The sequence below is a fragment of the Callithrix jacchus genome, chromosome 1 (assembly GCF_049354715.1).
Source record: "Callithrix jacchus isolate 240 chromosome 1, calJac240_pri, whole genome shotgun sequence".
Taxonomy (NCBI): Eukaryota; Metazoa; Chordata; class Mammalia; order Primates; family Cebidae; genus Callithrix; species Callithrix jacchus.
In genome coordinates, this window is record NC_133502.1 from 139,381,756 (window position 1) to 139,396,092 (window position 14,337).

At 36.2% G+C, this 14,337-nt stretch overlaps 1 pseudogene; it reads left to right on the forward strand.

Annotated features, from left to right (window-relative positions):
* Positions 1 to 13,651, forward strand: part of LOC100414930 (ATPase PAAT pseudogene) — a 142,989-nt pseudogene extending 129,338 nt beyond the window's left edge.
* Positions 13,652 to 14,337: the final 686 nt, after the last annotated feature.

Below are 14,337 nucleotides of genomic sequence, written 5' to 3' on the forward strand. Positions count from 1 at the left end.
CACCTGAGAATCTTTTGGTCTGTGGGCAATGAAGATCTATCTGGAAATGTGGCATCCACTCACCCTCTTTGCTTTTACTGGGAGCTGCAATCCTGAGCTGCTCCTAAAGGGCCATCTTGGATCTTCCAATAATCGACAAAGATTCTTTACTTGGCCAAGCTTTAGTGAGGCTTCAGAACCTTCTGCTGGGCCCATCTGTGTACTTTCTTGTAAAGTACAATTTTAGCAAAGAGCACTGCTATGTCAGTTTGAAAAGAATCCCTCATACTCCATATGTAATCAGGCTCCCCAACTTCTAACATCTTCCAAGTGATATCTGATCACTCTGGCTTGCCTTGCAAGAATCCTGTTAGGTTGGTTTAGCCAGAATCTTCTTGACTCCTGGTGTTTTCTCTTAGTAATTTTCCATCCACTGACCCCCCACCCCCACACTGCTTCTTGGCTATAAATTTCTCCTTGCTTCTGCTGTATTCAGAGTAGAGCCAATATCTTTCCCCCACTGCAAGATCCCATTGCAGTGGTCCCTATACCCATCAAAATGATCCTAAATAAAGTCTTCCTTACCATGTATCATTGAATAATTTTCTTTAACAAATCACAATTCATCCAATATAAAATTGAAATTTTGAATAGTCTTATAAATGTTAAGAAAATTGAATTTGCACTTTTGAAAACTCCTCAAGAAGAAATCTTCAGGACCACATGGTTTCACTAGAGAATTCTACAAAATGTCTAAGAATAATTAACATTGATTCTACACAATAATTTTAGAAAATAAAAGATAAAGGAACATATTATATAACATTCTGTAAGAGAGAAAGGAACATTTCCCAATTCATTTAATGAAACTGATATTATTCTGATACCAAAGCCAGACAAAGACAGTACAAAAAAGTAAAATACCAATACCTCACATTAATATAGATGGAAAAATCTTCAAAATATTATGTTTTGGAGTTTTCTGTTTAGAGATGAGGTCTTACCATGTTGCCCAGGCTGAATTCAAACTTCTCGAGTCAAGTGATCTTCCTAACTTCAGCCTCTGTAGTTTCTGGCACTACAGGTGCATACCATACCTAGCCCAACATTATATTAACACATAGAATTCATCAATATATAAACAGAGTTATACATCATCACCAAAATAAAATTATTTCCACAAAAAAAATCACAAAAAGCAATGCAGAAAAAGCAATGACATAATTCAACACCTATTCATGACTTTAAATTTTTTTTCAGAATATTAAGAAAGAAGGGGACCAGGTATAGAGAGAAATGTCTTCAAATTAATGAACAGTATCTACAATACAATCTGCAGTTAATATACTTAACACTAAATACTTAAGATTGGAACAATGCAAGGATGTCTTATTCAGCATAGCTGGAAGTTCTAGCCAGAGAAATAGGCAACAAAAAGAAGCAAAAAGCATAAATATCACAAAGGAATAAATAAAAGTGTTTGAAGATTAAATGATTGTCTACTTGGAAAATGGCAAGGAATCTATCCAAAAAAAAACTTATAAAATAAATGAGTTCAGCAAGGTCACAGAATACAAAAATCATATATACAAAGTAAGTTCTGTTTCTACGTACTAGCAATGAGCATGTGAACACCAAAATTAAGAATTCAACACCATTTATAATTGCTTAGAAAATAAATATTTAGGTGCTAATCTAGCAAAACATATACAGGACGTGTGTGCTAAAAACTACAAAACTAATTTTAAAAAGGGAGAGAAGAGGAAGGAAAGGAGAGAGTGAAGGAAAGGATAGGAAAAAGAAGGAAAGGAAGAAAGGGAGAGAGAGAGAGTGAAGGAAGGCCAAAGAGGAAAAGAGAGGGAGAGAGATCTAGATGTACTGTGTTCATAGATTAGAAGACTAAATCTAGTAAAGATATCAATTCTCCTGAAACTGATATATAGGTTTAACACAATTTATATCAAAATTCCAGCAATATTTTCTCATACATAAACAAGTTTTTCTAAAATTTATATGGAAAGTAAAATGAACTAGAATAGTAAAATGATTTTGAAAGAGAAAAATAAAATGTAAAGAATCATCTACCAAATTTCAAGATTTATTATATAGCTACAGTAATCAGGACTTTGATATTGCCAGAGGGATACACACAATAGAACAGAACAGAGAACTCAGCAATAGACTCATAAATATGCTCAACTGATTTTTGACAAAAGTACAAAAGTAATTCAGTGAAGATAGCCTGCTCAATAAATGGTGCTCAGAAACTAGACATCCATAAGCAAAACAAAAAATATATACAAAAAGTAATCCAAATGGATTATAGATTTAAATGTAAACTATAGAACGAAATAAAACTTTAAGAAAAATATGGGGAAAAAATCTTTAGGATGTAGGCCTAAGCAGGAGTTCTTATACTTGACACTAAAAACATAATCTATTATAAATTACTTGATAAATTAGGCTCCATCAACACTAAAAACTGTTGCTCTGCAAAATAATTAAAAGAATAAAAAGACAAGCTACAACCTTGGAGAAAATATTTGCAGACCACATATTTGACAAAGGACAGTATGTAATGAACTCTCAGACAGAAATTTCATCAAAGAAGATATACAGGTGGGCAAACCAACATATGAAAATATGCTTAACATTATTAGCCATTAAAGAAATAAAATTAGGAATGTGATGAGTACTGCACACCTATCAGAATAACTAAAGTGAAAATAGTGACAATATCAATTCTGGTGAAAGTGTGGAGAAACTGTATTAGCCTGTTTTCACGCTGCTGATAAAGAAATACCTAAGACTGGGCAATTTATAAACAAAAGAGGTTTAGTGGACTCAGTTGTCTGTGGCTGCAGAGGCTTCACAATCATAGCAGAAGGTGAAAGGCACCTCTCACATGGTGGCAGATGAGATGAGTACTTGTGCAGGGAAACTCCCATTTATAAAAACCATCAGATCTCGTAAGACTTATTCACTATCATGAGAATAGCACAGAAAAGGCTCACCCCTATTATTCAGTTACCTCCCACCGGGTCCCTCCCACAACACGTGGGAATTGTGGGAGCCACAATTCAAGGTGAGATTTGGGTGTGGACACATAAATCATATCAAACTAAATCATATCAAACTGGATCTCACACACATTGCTAGTGTGAATATAAACTGGTACATCCTCTCTGGAAAACAGTTTGGCAGTTTCTTTTAAAAAACTGCACATATAACATTCATATGACCAAGGAACTGCATTGCTCTCCCAGAGAAATGAAGACCTATTCTCATTAAAAAAAAGTGTACATCGATGTTTATCGCAGCTTTATTTTTAATTACAAAAAACTGAAAACCCAGATGTTCTTCAATGGGTAAATGGTTAAAAAAAGAAAAAACTATGCCAAATGTGGGTGAAGAGGAGAAAGCAAACAAAACACACTGCCATGTGTGTACCTATGCAACTGTATTGCATGCTCTGCACATGTACCCCAAAACCTAAAATGCAATAAAAAATAAAAAGAAAAAATAAATAAATAAAAAAGAAAATACTGTGGTGTATCCATATTATGTAATACTACACAGAAATAAAAAGGAAAAAAAGGGATTTCAGTGGAAGACAATGGCTATAAAAGGACAATGTGGTAGATTCATTGTGGTGATGGGAATGTTCTGTATCCTGACTGTATCAGTGTCCATATGTGAATTATAATATTGTTCAAAACTATTGTATCAGATTTTTTGAAAGAGAAAAAAGAAAGGAAGAAAAAGAAAACAAGAAAGAAAAAAGAGAGAAAGAAAGAAATAACGAATGAAAGAGAAAGAAAGAGGAAGAAAAAGAGGGAGAGAGAATGGGAATCTTGCTCTATTGCTCAGGCTAGAATGCAGTCTAAAAATGGGTATTAAAAACCTCTTTTATGCCAATAAATGTGCTTAACAACAAAGACAGGAAGGAATAAGGGAGGAAAATAAACAAGTAGCCAACCAATATTTCATTTAAAACTGAAATGCTATGCAATTGCTGGGGAGTGATTTACTTCCAATTATGTGGTCACTTTTAGAATAGGTGTGATGTGATACTGAGAAAAATGTATGTTTTGTGGATTTGGGGTGGAGAGTTCTGTAAATGTTTATTAAGTTTACTTGTTCCAGGTCTGAGTTCAAGTCCTGGATATCTTTTTTAATTTTCTGTCTCATTGATCTGTCTAAGATTTACAATGTAGTGTTAAAGTCTCCCACTGTTATTGTGTGGGAGTTTAAGTCTCTTTGTAAGTCATTAAGAACTTCTCTTATGTATCTGAGTGTTCCTGTATTGGGTACATATATATTTAGGTTCATTAGCTCCTCTTGTTGAATTGATCCTTTTACCATTATGTAATTGTAATATCCTTCTTTATCTCTTTTGGTCTTTGTTGCTTTAAAGTCTATTTTTATCAGAGATGAGAATTGCAACTCCTACTTTTTTTTTTTTTTTTTCTCTCCATTTGGTTGGTAAATCTTCTTCCATCCCTTTGTTTTGAGTCTTTGTGTATCCTTGCATGTGAGATGGGTCTGGATACAACATACCAATGGGTTTTGGCTTTTTATCCAATTTGCCAGTCTTTGTCTTTTGATTTGGGACATTTAGTCCATTTAAATTTAGGATTGATATTGATATATGTGAGTTTGATACTGTCATTTAATGTTAGCTGGCTGTTTTTCCCATTAGTTGATGTAGATTCATCATTATGGTGATGCTCTTAACCTTTTCGTATGTTTTTGGAATAGCTCATACTGGTTGTTCCTTTCTATATGTAATGCTTCTTTCAGAAGCTCTTATAAAGCAGGCCATGTGGTGATGAAATCTCTGAGTACTTGCTTGTTTGCAAAAAAAATTATTTTTCCTTCGCTTATGAAGCTTAGTTTGGCTGGATATGAAATTCTGGGTTGAAAGTTCTTTTCTTTAAGGATGTTGAATATTGGCCCCCACTCTCTTCTGGCCTGTAGCATTTCTGCTGAGAGATCTGCTGTCGGTCTGATAGGCTTCCCTTTGTGAGTGACCTGACCTTTCTCTCTGTCTGCCCTTAGTATTTTCTCCTTTATTTCAACCCTGGTGAATCTAATGATTATGTGCCTTGAAGTTGCTCTACTTGAGGAATATCTTTGTGGTGTTCTGTGTATTACCTGGAGTTGAGTATTGTCCTGCCTTGCTAGGTTGGGAAAGTTTTCCTGGATAATATCCTGAAGAATATTTTCCAGCTTGGATTCATTGTCTTCATCACATTCAGGTACACCTATCAAACGTAGATTGGGTCTTTTCACATAGTCTATATTTCTTGGAGACTTTGCTCATTCCTTTTTACCCTTTTTTCTCTAACCTTGTCTTCTTATTTTATTTCATTAAGTTGGTCTTCAATCTCTGATATCATTTCTTCTGCTCGATCATTTCAACTGTTAAAATGTGCATACTTTGTGAAGTTCTCATATTGTGTTTTTCAGCTCCATTGATTCACTTATATTCCTCTCTAAATTGTCTATTCTTATTAGCATTTCATCAAACCTTTTTTCAGGGTTCTTAGTTTCTTTGCATTGCGTTAGAACATGTTCTTTTAGCTCACAGAAGTTTCTTATTATCCATTTTCTGAAGCCTGATTCTATCAATTCATCACACTCATTCTCCATCAGGCTTTGTTCTGTTTCTGATGAGGAGCTGCGATCCCCTGTAGGAAGAGAGACATTCTGATTTTGGGTGTTTTCAGCATTTTTGCACTGGTTTCTTCCCATTTTTGTGTATTTTTTCCACCTGTCATTTTTGTAATTGCTGACTTTCAAATTGGGTCTCTGAGTGGACATCCAGCTTGTTGGTGATGATGTTTTTTCTGTTTCTTAGTTTTCCTTTGGCAGACATGCCTCCCCCACAGAGCTGGATCTTCCTGGGTTCAGCTGTGCTTGCTGGGAAACTCTCAATCCTCAATGCTTCCAATTGCTGTTTTTTTGTGGGGGAATTTCCCCTGCAGCAACCCACTGCACCAGCTGAAACAGCGGCATTGAGATTTGTGGCCCTTTTCTGCCCGGGAATCTCTCTGTCCAGCTCCCCATTTCAGTCCCCTCTTCAATCAGCCAAATGGGCAACTCTGCCTTCCTGGAGCTCCAAATGCCAACTAAAAGGGCCCCCAGTCCCGTATACTCCACACTGAGAACCACCGCACTGGTGTGCCGGCAAAACAGCCGCACTGGCCAAAAGAGTCACACTGGTGACCCGTGGGGCTCCCCCGCTGGGAATCTCCTGGTCCGTGTGCAACAAAACTTCGTTCAGAAGTGTGATATCCACTCACTCTCTGCGCTTTCACTGGGAGCTAAAATCCTGAGCTGCTGCTAGTCAGCCATCTTGGATCTCTCTCTCCCTGTATCATAGTTTTGCAAGACCTTAGCAGGGGGGATAATGGGTAAAGCATATTCAAGATCTCTCTGTATTATATCTTACAACTGCATGTGAACCAACAATTGTCTCACAATAGAATATTTAATTAACATACACACAATATGTATATACATAGTTTTCCAAGAAGCCATGCCTTTTTCTTTCAGATAAACATATAGACCTGTTTTATTTAGGTGACTACTTAATCTAGTCACTCATTTATTTTTTTATTTCAATTTTTCTTTTAGATACAGTGGTAAATGTGCAGGTTTATTACATAGGTGTATTAGACCAACGTAGTGAGCATAATATTCGATAGATCATTTTTGACCCATGCATCCCTCCCTCCCTACCCCCACTAGTAGTCTGCAGTGTCTGTTGTTCCCATGCTTTGTCCATTTGTGCTCAATGTTTAGCTCCCACTTATAAGTGAGAACATCTGGTATTTGCTTTTCTGTTCCTGAGTTAATTCACTTATCATTATGGCCTGCAGCTCCATCCATGTTGCTGCAAAGGAGATGATTTTGTTCTTTTTTATGAAAAGCCATGCCTTTATTCTTGGTAACTCAGATAATGCTTATTAAGCTCTTGATCCTAAGTGTGAACTCAGGGCTTCACAGCCAGATTGCTAAGCCCAAATTTAGCCAGCTGTCTGACTGACTGACAGACATTGTTTTGACTTTGAACTAATGTCACTGGAAATGTAGTAAGCCCTGGTTATCTGTAGAGCTCACTAAATAATATTTGTCAACCAGTTTGTTTACTGGGGAAATGTTTTCTGATGTTATATCATGATTTACTAAGATTTTTTTTGAACCAAATCAATATTTCAGCAGTTTTTTCCTGTATCACCTATGATCCAAGCCCCAAACAATAGTTGTCAAACATGGATGAATATTGGAATTGCAGAGGAGCAACTGATTCAATTGGTTGGAGCTAAGACTCAAACAGTATTATTTAGAAGTTCACCAGGATACACACATACAGACAGAGTTAAAAACCACTAATCCAAAACAGATAGACAAAAATCCACAATTACTTTGAAGACAAAATGATCAGTATCCATAGATTCAAAAATTAGCAGCCAAGATTGGCAAGATGAGGAAAAATTTCCATTCTCATTCATTGCTAGAGAGAGAACAGAATAATTTTCAAACATTTCTGAGGGGTAATTTTGCATCTCTATGGAAATATTTATAATATTAATCTTATAAATCTTCTGGAAATCTGGTCTAAGGAAAATCACAGGTGAGTGACAGTATCCAGCTACATAATGTTAATTGTCATATTATTTATAATAGGTCAAGATTGGTGGCATCCTAAATGTCCAATAATGAGTGACTGGATAAATAAACAATTCCATTGTGCATTTTAATAATGGAATATTACAAAGTCATCAAAAATAGAATTATAAAATAATATGTAATTATGTGGAAATATGTGAACAACAAACTAAACTACAGGAAGTAAATAGATTACTAAACAGCATGAACAATATGGCCACATTTTTGTTAAGCATCATGCATTTATGCATAAAAACAGACACCCAAATGTTCTCACTGGTAATTGCAATAAGACAGGATTGGATGTATTTCTTTATGCTTGCTCATATTTTGTATACTCCCTAAATAAATATACATTAGTGAAAAAATAAAAGAATAAGAGTTATTTTAGGAAGTGTATAACAAGAAAATGGCCAAATCTATGCTAACATACATGGATGAAAAGCATGGTCCAGGGTCTATTCTGAGACTTTAAGCAGGAAAAGTCAAGAGTTTTTTTTTAAATGCTGTGGAAAGCTCTGACTACTAAGTGAAAATCAAATATAAAATGTCCTGGAGATGGAGGTAGGGGCCACATCATGAAAACGAGCTCCAAGCCATTCCAAGGTGCTTCAAGTAGCATCTTTTTCAACTACCAAGCACTTGTGCAAGCACTGGTTGTTGCCCCATAGCCTGACAGCTTTTCCCTAATGTTTATTGAGCTCCATACTCTGTCCAAGGCACTGTTCTCGGGTGGAGGATCCCAAATGAGTAAGATGCATTTGATTTGTCACATGCTTTGCAGTCTAGTGCAGCAAAAATTGCATTAACACTATTAAAAACTCCACAGACACTTCATCCAGATTCACAAATTGCTAAAATTTGGCCACATTTGCCTTATCACGGTCTTTCCCTTCCTATATATATACCCATATATGTATGTATAATTTTTTTTAGTATTGCATTTTGGGTTTTGGGGTACATGTGAAGAATATGCAAGACTGTTACATAGGTATATACATGGCAATGTGGTTTGATGCCTTCCTTCCCATCACCTATATCTGGCATTTCTCCTCAACTCCTCACACCCTGCTGTCCCTCCCCTAGTTCTCCCCCAACAGACCCCAATGTATGATGCTCCCTCTCTGTATCCATGTGTTCTCATTGTTCAACACCCATCTATGAGTTAGAACATGCAGTGTTTGATTTTCTGTTCTTGTGTCAGTTTGTTGAGAATGATGGTTTCCAGATTCATTCATGTTCCCACAAAGGACATGAACTCATCATTTTTTATGGCTGCATAGTAGTCCATGGTGTATATATGCCACATTTTCCCTGTCCAGTCTATCATCGATGGGCATTTGGGTTGGTTCCAAGTCTTTGCTATTGTAAACAGTTATTCCAAACAATCCAAAAAGAGGGAATCCTTTCCCAATCATTGTATATATAATTTTTTTACCATATAAAAATTAATTATAGATACATATTTCAGTGAATATTTTTCAAGAACAAGTACATGTAGGCCAGGTGTAGTGGCTCATGCCTTAATCACAACAATTTGGGAGACCAAGGTTGGAAAGTTGCTTGAACCCAGGAGTTTGAGAAAAGCTTAGACAACATAGCCATACCTCATCTGTACAAATTATATATATATTACCTGCACATGGTGGTGTGCAGCTAATTGGTTCCAGTTACAGAGTCAGAGACAAAGAGGATCACCTGAACCCAGGAGTTTGAGGCTACAGTGAACCTTGATAATGGTACTGCCCTCCAGCCCAGATGACAGAGTGAGATCCTGTCTCAAAAACAAAAGAAAATAAAACCAAAAAAAAAAAGGACATGCGGGTATATAACCACAGTATAATTATCAATGTCAGCAAATTTACATTGATACAATATTATTATCAAATTAAATATCCTATTAAAAATTTACCGATTGTCTCAATAATGTCCTTGTTTTTTAACACATATTTCTTGTTCAGAATCTAAGCCACGTTGACACATTGCATTTAGTCTTCATGTCCCTTTCATCCCCTTTAAACTTCCTTGACATTTTGAAGACTATAGGCCATTTATTTTATAGAATGTTCCTCAATTTGGGATTGTCTGATCTTTCTCATGATTAGATTCAGCTCATAAGTTCTTGGCAGGAACACTACATAAGTGATGTATGTCTTAGTGCATCACATAAGAAGTTATATGACAGTCTAAGAATCAAATCAAGAACACAATCTCATTTACAATAGCCACAAAGAAAATGAAATACCTAAAAACACAGCTAAGCAAGCAGGTGAAAGATATCTACAAGGAGACTTACATAACTGCTGAAGGAAATCATAGACAAGACAGACAAATGAAAAAACATTCCATGCTTATGGATTTGAAAGAAATCCATATCATTAAAATCACCATACTGTTCAGATCCAATGTTATTTACAGATTTTGGATTTAAATCCAATGTTAATTTACAGATCCAATGTTATTCCTATCAAACTACCAACAACATTCTTCATGAATTAGAAAAACCTATTCTAAAATTCATATGAAACCAAAAAACAACCCAAATAGCCAAAGCAATTATAAGCAAAAGGAACAAAGCTGAGACAGAAAATTACTCAACTTTGACTATGCTATATGTCTGTAGTAACCAAATAGCAAAGATGTGGGATCAACATAGGTGCCCATCAATGGTGGGTTGAATAAAGAAAATGTGGCATATATACATCATGGAATACTACACAGAAACATAAAAAGGAAAAAGATCATGTGCTCTGCAGCAACATGGGTGGAGCTAGAAGCCATAATCCCAAGTGAATTAATGCAGGAACAGAAAACTAAATACCACATTTTTTTACTTGTAAGTGAGACCTAAACATTAAGCACACATGGACATAAACATAGGAACAAAAGACCCTATAGGCTACTAGGAGAAGATGTAGGACAGTGGGCATGGCTTGAAAAACTACCTATTGGCTACTATGCTCACTATCTGGGTGCAATATGCCCATTTAACAAACTCTCACATGTATCCCCTATATGTAAAATAAAAGTTGAAGTCAAAAAAAAAAAAGAAGGCACATGATAACAGTCTGTCTCACAGAGTTTCTCCACCAGCGTCCAAAGCTCAATAAACCTTTACAATTTTGGCAATATGTTTTTGGCAGAAATATCTAATATTCCCCTTTTTTCCCTTTAAGTGTGTTTTGCTTAAAAGTGAATATAAAAGAAATAAAAATTTATGTTCACACAGAAACCTATACACGAATGTTCATGGCAACTTTATTTGAAATAGCCAAAAAGCATTTACAGCCCAGATGTCCTTCAGCTCATGAGTAGTTAAACAAACTGAGGCACATACATACCATGGAATACAACTCAGAAATAAAAACAATGGACTAATCAGAAATTAAAAAGAATGTACTAATCAGACACATGACATCTTGGATGAATCTCTAGTGAATTATGCTAAGTAAAAAAAAATAACCAATCCCGTTGGATTATATGATTCTACTTACATAATGTTTTTGAAATGATAGAATTATAGAAATGAAGAATAGATTAGTAATTGCTATGTGTTAAGTGGAGGGGAACCTGAGAGGTTGGCAATTGGCTATAAAAAGCAACAAAAGGGATTGCGGTGGTAATAGAATTGTTCAGTATCTTGATGTATTAGTCCATTCTCACACTAATACATCATATATAATAGTGTCATCATATGTATAAGGAACTACCTGAGACATGGTAATTTATGAAGAAAACAGGTTTAACTGGCTCACAGTTCCACAGGCTATACAGGAAAGCATCCTTGGGAGGCCTCAGGAAGTATTCAATCATGGTGAAGTCAAAGGGGAAGCAAGCGTGTCTTATCATGGCAGAGAAGGAAAGAGAGCAAAGAGGGAAGTGCCACACACCTGATCTCATGAAAACAACTTGATCTCATGATGACTCACTATTACAAGAACAGCAAGGGGAAAATCCTCCCCCATGATCCAGTCACCTCCCACCAGACCCCTCCTTCAACAAGTGAGGATTACAATTTGACATGAGCTTTGGATACAGAACCAAAACATATTACTTGACTACAGTGGCAAATACAGCAACCTACACATGTTATAGAGCTGTGTATTACTAAACACACACAGACACAGTACTGAGAACAAGTAAAACTAGAGAAATCTAAATAAAATTGTACCACTATTGGTACCCTGGTTGTGATATTATACTATAGTTGTGCAAAACGTTAGCATTAGGGAAGCTGAGTAAAGAGCGTACATGATCTCTCTTTATTATTTCTTATAATTGTATGTAAATCTATAATTATCTCCAAAAACCTGAAATTTAAGCAAATGCTTCATAGCTAGTCACAGTAGCATCTATTCATGAAAGCTGATCACCCTAACAGAATTATATAAACCAGTCATATGGTGAAATTTATGGTAGCTCTTAAATAGTTTACTCTGTCTCACTTATATTTTCTATATATTTATATTTAGGCTGCTGAGTTCTGTGACATGTTTTTTCAAATTTCCTCAATAATTTTTTGTGTTTCTTCTTCCTATTTAACCAGTATAATTAGCTTTTTATTGGTTATTGTTAACGGCACTTAACAATATCTTTATTATTGTTTCATCTTAAAAGAATAAAAGAAACATAACAAAATGGCTTTCCAAACAAAAAGTAAATACAGCTTGTGTGAAAGAAATGTGAACATTTTTTCCCACAATATTCAACTATTCATTTTAACAGTGCCAAGCACTATTGTAGGTGCTTAAGAGACCAGTGCTTATTAGAGGCAGCAGACTAGAGACATGGACCAAGGACTGGGAGTCTCAACCGCCGCCCCATGCTGGCCTCGTGCTGGGGTGACACAGGCAGGGCCCTGACCCACAGCCTCTTCCTCACCCAGGCCGCTTTGGGCCCCTGTGACTTCGACTGAGAAAAGCTGCTGGCAATGCCTGCTCCAGGTCAAGATCCGGTGATTTTGAAAAGAAGCCTAAACCACCAAGATGAAAACCCCTGCTTCCTTTGCCTGAGGTGTGGCCCTGATGGAGTAAACATGAGAAGATCATTTTAGACAAAAAGTATCCACAATTGGAGCCCTCCACACTTGCTTGTAAAATAAAGTTGCTCTCCTTTTGTGAAAGGCAGTGTGTGTTCGTCAATAAAGTTGTGGTACACATGAGATCAATTTTGGCAAATTCCTCAACAAGCTCTCCTGCTCTAGGATCAAGGATACACCTTGACAAGGTCCAAACCGTAATGGAGTCCATGGGGTCAAAGTTATCTCCTGGAGCTCAGCAGTTGATGGATATGGTTAGGTTTCAGCAGCAGAGTTGTATTCCCATTAGAGAGCAGCTTCAGTTGGTGTTGGGCAATACTGTATACAAGCTTGTGATTGGACTAAAATCCTCATCTGCCTTAGGAGCCTTAGACAAGTCATCCTCCACACCTTTTCCTTTTAGAACTAGATTGACATCTAGGAACATGACTGAAAACTTAGAAACTTACATTGATAAAAGTACACAGCTACCTGGTAAAGAGAATTCTACAAAGTTCGATGAGTGTAACATTATGCCTCAAAACCATTCCCTTCTTGAAAATGTTCTTTATAATGCAATATCCTCTTTCTTATAAAAGAAAGCAAGTGACAACTCAAATATACCTAACTCTGAATTGCTACCTTTTTTCTAGAATTTATGTAATCAAGTTAATCATCTCCATCTGGGAAATAAGACCAAGTGTCAGGAAAACATCACCAAGCATGATGAATGCATTCTTAGTGTTAAAATAGAAGAGCAACCTATTTGCTGTACTTGGAAAAGATTCTTTCTAAAAATATGGAACTGATGGAAAAGAAATTATGGATTATATTTATCAGCAAATATTTGAACTCCAGGTGTACAGTAATAATAAGATTGCTTTGTTAATGAACTTGCTGTAAAATCCCAACATCCCACCCACTAAAATACCTCTAAGACATGACTCTGGAGAAAGACTTTCAAATGGAGAAAGATAAGCACTCAAACAGTGTACTGTAGATATTCATTACATATTTATTACAAAGCCAAAACCCAAAAATATTTATGAAAAGCAGGTCTTTAATGTCCTTTGAAGGATCATTGTCTTATATAAAGTGACTTCGGTTTTCATTTTTACTACACTTGTTTTCTTTTTTATTGCATTTTAGATTTTGGGGTACATGTGCAGAACATGATAGATAGTTGCATAGGTACACATATGGCAGTGTGATACACTGCCTTCCTCCCCTTCACCCACATCTGGCATTTCTCCCCATGCTATCCATCCTCAACTCCCCCACCCACCGTCCCTCCCCTATTCACCCCAATAGACCCCAGTGGGTAGTGCTCCCCTCCCTGTGTCCATGTGTTCTCATTTTTCATCCCCCACCTATGAGTGAGAATATGCAGTATTTCATTTTCTGTTCTTGTGTCAGTTTGCTGAGAATGATGTTCTCCAGATTCATCCATGTCCCTACAAACGACACAAACTCATCATTTCTGATTGCTGCATAATATTCCATGGTGTATATGTGCCACATTTTCCCAATTCAGTCTATCATCGATGGGCATTTAGGTTGGTTCCAGGTTTTTGCTAATGTAAACAGTGCTGCAATGAACATTCGTGTGCATGTGTCCTTATAGTAGAACGATTTATAGTCCTTTGGATATATACCCAGTAATG